Source organism: Rutidosis leptorrhynchoides, chromosome 11 (assembly GCF_046630445.1).
Source record: "Rutidosis leptorrhynchoides isolate AG116_Rl617_1_P2 chromosome 11, CSIRO_AGI_Rlap_v1, whole genome shotgun sequence".
Lineage (NCBI taxonomy): Eukaryota > Viridiplantae > Streptophyta > Magnoliopsida > Asterales > Asteraceae > Rutidosis > Rutidosis leptorrhynchoides.
The window spans coordinates 210,810,864-210,816,612 of record NC_092343.1 but is presented as its reverse complement, the minus strand read 5'-3'; positions in this window follow the sequence as shown (position 1 = coordinate 210,816,612).

Here is a 5,749-nt window from a genome sequence, read left to right as displayed (position 1 = left end):
AAACCTTAACCTTAAGTATCCGCCTCTCTTGGGACGAACCGAACTTGCCAATTACTCTGCTACATCGACCGGGTTATCTTGCTCATTAGGTTCGTTTTATTGATTAGTAGTTCATGTTTACAAATTTAAAGGTTGTTTCTCACGCATCACACCCTTAAAGAAGGAAGCACAAAGTGATTCGAGTTTATTCATCACCGTAGTAGGAGCTTTGTACAACGACATGTAGTTTGTTCCAAGAGATCTCAAAACCAACTTAACCAAAGTTAGTCTCCCTCCATAAGATAGAAGATTGACTTTCCACGAAGAGCGAGGATTTTTCACTTTCTCAATAATAGGAGTCTAACTTTCAATCGTGTTTTGACCGATGAGGATGCCAAGGAAAGTACATGGAATTGTAGATGCCAAACAACCCATGATATTTGCCATCATGAATATCCCATTTGAGCTAACACCCAAACCAAACAAAGAACATTTTAGGAGGTTAATCTTTAAGCTTGAGATTGCAAAAAAAACAAGCAAGAATGGATAACAAATTTTATGCATTAGAATCATTTCATTCGTCTACAAAGAGAACATCATCGGCAAATAGGCAGTTAGAAATGGTAACCTGGTTAGGAGATTTACCCACACGAATGCGCGAATATAAAGCCACATCTAAAGCATCTCTGATAGTTGCTTGGAAGCCTACCATAATGATGAAAAGAAAAGGAGATAGAGGATCTCCTTGGCGCAGACCGCTTTCAATAGGAAATTCATAACAGAGACTACCATTAATGAGAAGAGATGCCTTTGATGAAACAAGGCAAGCACGAATCCAAGCAACCCATTTAGGATGAAAACCCATGTAGTTCATCATAGAGAAAATGTAATTCCAATGAATAGAGTCGAAAGCTTTTTCAAAATTCCAGTTTTAATAGCATTGCTTTTTTTTTTTTGCACCATTCGACTAGCTCATAAATGATTAAGGGACCGTCGAGAATTTACCTACCTTTAACATTGACAGTTTGTTCGGGACTAATGACATCATTAATAACCGAGGCTAATCGATTAGCCTCAATTAAAAAGCATATTCTCTTATATTTATTGGCTCACGTTTTAAAATCTTTAAAAAAAAATTACTTTTCTTTTATAAATCATATGTATTTTAGTTATGAACGTTTAGTTGTTTTAATATTGTTCTGATACTTTTTTTTAAACATTTCTTTCTTACTAATGCCACATTTTTTTTTGTTTAACATATAATTTTTTTCATAAAATTTAAATATCGATCATATAATAATGATCTCACAATGATTTTGAACCATAAGATTCTATAAATTACCTTTTTAAGTACTCCATCCGTCCCAAAAAAAAAACTGTCATCCTTTCTATTTTTGTTTATTCCAAAATTATTGTCCCTTTCTCTAAATAACCATTAAATATCATTAAATTTTCAATTATGTCTCTTTTAATTTTGGAAATTCAACTATAAATATATTAATAAATTTATTAGTTACTCTTTATAACTACATTTAATGAAGGGCAAATTAGACAATTTATAACTATATCTTAAATCTAAAAAAAGTTAAATAGGACTGTTTTTTTGGGACGAAGGGGGTATTTTATTATTGTATTACATTTTACTATTAATATGAATAAAACTTCTAATAATTAATTTCGTAAATGCAAAAGAAAATGTAGGAGGGAACTCTTACTAGTTATAATCAAAATCCACTTTATAATTTTATTTTTTAGTACTTCGTATAGTTTCTTTTGAACAGCAGTACAGGATCATTCAGGGGACTTAATCACCCACGCGTTCATATCCCGCAATTGCATAACACGTTCCCAATTGCTGCCCAGTAGGAAACCCGACCTAATTCGAGGAGATGAGCGGTAAAACCCCACTCCCCTCGCAACGCGATGTGTAGAAGGCACTTGTGGGTGAAATTCAAGGGTAATGGGTATAGATGCACAAACCGGATAAAAAACCGGATTCGGACAAAAAAAAACCGGATTTTTTTGTCCGGATTTTTCGGAACCGGTTCCGGATCCGGTTCCGGTTCTCGGCGTCGGATTTTTTTCGGATTTTTTTCCGGAACCGGTTCTTTTTCGGATCTCGATCGGATTTTTTCGGATTTTTCTTGGACTAGGATTCGATTTTACGAATTATATTTTTACCGGTTCTATTTTTTTTAACGTTTGACAACAATAATATAATCGGTATAAAGAAAAGTTATAATGCTCAACTGCTTAACACAATAGATAATATAAATAACAATATTCGAACAATACAATTATATAAATAACACTTTTATTCGAACGATACAATAATAAAAATAAAAACACTTTTATTCGAACAATACAATTATAATTAATACATTTCGAGCTTCGGCATGGCCATCACCCAATAATGTATTAAGACTAAAGTATATCGAGCTTCGGCATGGCCATCACCCGTTATACTTTAGTCGTCAAATGACCCAAATGTGTTATCTTGTTGAGCGCGTTGAGGATGGTGCCTTCGATCGTAGTCTTCAAAAGCGGGGTCATCAACTAGAGAAAGGTAAGCTTGTTGGTAACCCGATACATTCATTTCGGTTTGGTCCATATCAAACGGTTCATAGTCACCTTCATCCACTTCGTTTAGTTCATTGTCGGAATTCTCTTCGGTTGTTGTAGGTGATAATCCCGCTAAATTTTCTTCAAACTCTATACATTCTTCAATGTCGTTATATAACGGACCTTCTAATGAAGTTTGATCTTGTATCCTATCTACCCCATCCAAATAATCTTTCAAACATACACATACTTTCACAGCTTGGGGGGTAAGTCTTGACCTTCTTTCCGATATAATTCGACCACTCAAAGAAAAGGCCGATTCGGAAGCTACGGTTGAAGCTTGAACGGTAAATAAGTCACGAGCCATAATGCTTAATATTGGATATGTGTCTTGTTTTGTTTTCCACCATTTTAAAATGTCAAGGTTGTTAAATTGTTCTTCACTCATGTTTAGTGCAAAGTTTGCCATCTTATAATTTCCCAACTCGCTTGTGGGTGCCGATGTTCGTGCGCGTTTGGAAGCGTCTTCACGTACCAAGTTAAAAAGACTTATTTTGAGGTCTCGGCTCCTTCGAGAAGATGATCCGGGTTGGTCAACAATTGGGTTTGATTGTCGACCATATTTTGTTGCATAAATACCAAACATATTCTCAAAAACATCATTAAAAGCGTGTACTTGGTTCAAAAGGTAGTTGGGTTCGGCATCAAAAACACCATGCACACAATCAAAGTTGGTATATATTGTTGTCATCAATCGTTCAACCCCATTAAAATTTAATCGTGGGTCAAGTGCGGCCGCACATAAAAATACCTTCGGTATCTCTCCAAAATATTTTTTTAGTTTTTTTCTTATATGAAAAATCGCTTGTCTAAAAATAACATTATTTGAGTTCGCAAATTCGCATATTTTTTCCGTCATTATATAAAATTGTTCTAAAACTAGTACGCTAGTTGGGTAATAAACACCCGATAACATTGTTGATGCCTCTTTAAAAACTTGTAAAAAACTTGTTAATGATTCCAAGTCATCCCATTCGTCGTCACTAATTGGTTCGGAAAATCCCTTTCTAAGTAGTTTTCTATTAAAAGCGATTAACGTTTCTTTTTGACGTAAAATATTTTCGAACATTAAACAAGTAGAATTCCATCTTGTATTATTATCAAAATAAGGACCTAACCAAGTGCCATGACAATCTTTAACAAAAGCCTTATAGTTATGATGTCGTGCGTTGCTCGTACGATAAATCGTTACTAATAATCTTCTAAATTTTTCTTTTAATAAAGAACAAAAAGTTAAACAATCTTGAACTCCCAATTTTATAATATGAGCAACACAACGTGTATGAATAAATGCACCATTTAAAATCGGTCTAAGTGCAATTTTTAACTCACTCATGGCCGCATCATTATTAGATGCATTATCTAGCGAAATTGTAAAAACTTTATCGATTAAATTATATTCTTCTAAAGTGTCTTGTAACGCTTTTTTTATATTATTACCGTTATGTGGATAACCAAATATTTTAAAATCGATAACACGTTTCATTAAAAGCCACGAATCGAGATTAAACCAATGAGCGGTAACGGCTAAATAAGAATTTGCCGTTCCATGTGGTGCGCTCCAAACATCACAAGTTATAGAAACCCTATGTTTATATGTTCGAAAACCTTCAATTATTTCAGTTTTAGCTTTTTTCCATAATTTAAAGGCGTCACGTCTTAAGGTAGAACGACTTACATTGCTATATCGCGGTTGTAGTCGATTCCGAATTAGCTCTGTAAGCCTTGGATTGTCGAAGTGGTTGAAAGGAAGCGCTTGTTGAATGACAAACCTTGACAAATCTTGCCGAAGAGCTTCGGCATCGTATTCAAAAATCGAACCATCGGCCCGCATTGTTTGTTGTCTCGGGTCTTGCCTTGCACTACAACTTTTGTCAAGATGTTTTCTTAACGTTGTATTACCCGAAACACCCATGAACTTCATACATTGTGTACAACGAGCTTTTTCCGCACCATCCTTCATTACACACAACTCGAATTTGGACCAAACGTCCCCTTTTCGCTTTGTTTCTTTTTTTGTAATCAATATCGGCCGTAGTGTAGCCTTGTGAAGATGTTCCAACGGAAGCGGGACCGGAAACGGAAGATTGTGAATTATCCATTATGGGATAAGTAGACTAGAGATTAGAGAATATTTAGTGATTTAGAAATAAATATGAGAATGTTTGTTGGTGCATTTTCAACCAAAGCATTACCATGTATTTATAATGGACTTTGTGGGGTTAAAATGGTATAAAAAAAAAACTCAAAAAAAGGCTGAAACTGCAAAAAAAAAAAAAAAAAAAAACGGTTAGTTTTTGAAAAACCGGATCGGATCCGGATCCGGATCCAAACCGGATCGGATAAAATCCGATTTATATCCGGAAAAAATCCGGTTTTTTTGAAAATCTGGATCCGGGTCGTACCGGATCCGGTTTTTGCTGTGCCCGGTTTTGCTGCTGTCCGGTTCCGGATCGGGTCACCGGATCGGATCTGGATCCGGTTTTTTTGCCCATCTATAGTAATGGGTCAACCTTGTGAGCAATGTTACACCATACGGGAGTCGAACTCCAGAAGAGAAGCAGGCCACTACCACATGAGCTAGAACACAAGGTTAGTGTAGTACTCGGTATTATCTTTTCTCAAATATACGTCTATATCATTGTCATCTATCATCTATACCACGAATTATGTTTTAGCTGGATCATGTTTCTTCTAATTATACAAAAACAACGACTCTAATCTTTTGTGATTGTGGCTAGTGGTATTACAAGCTATCCACACATAGGCAGATAGGCTATATCTTGTATGATTGACATGAACTAGAGGCTTTAAATTATAGATATAAGCAAATGGTTTGTATTCCAAACTCAGCTCTTAAAAAAAAAAAAATAAAAAAAAAAAATAATTTCACGAGGCAAAGTTTTTAATCTTACAACCAATTTGATAATATCCATGTTGGCTGCAATTTAATTTCCGATATTTTGTCCTTCAACTACAATTTGATTAAGTTAAAAACAATTTCACTCTCCGGCCCTCATTGATTGTGTATTGTGCCACCATGAATGTTGCGCATTTAGAGTAAAATTGGAAAATGTTCTAGAGGTAAAGTATTATATGGATCTAACCACGAAAACATAATAAATTATTATGTTAAAAGATTGACCAT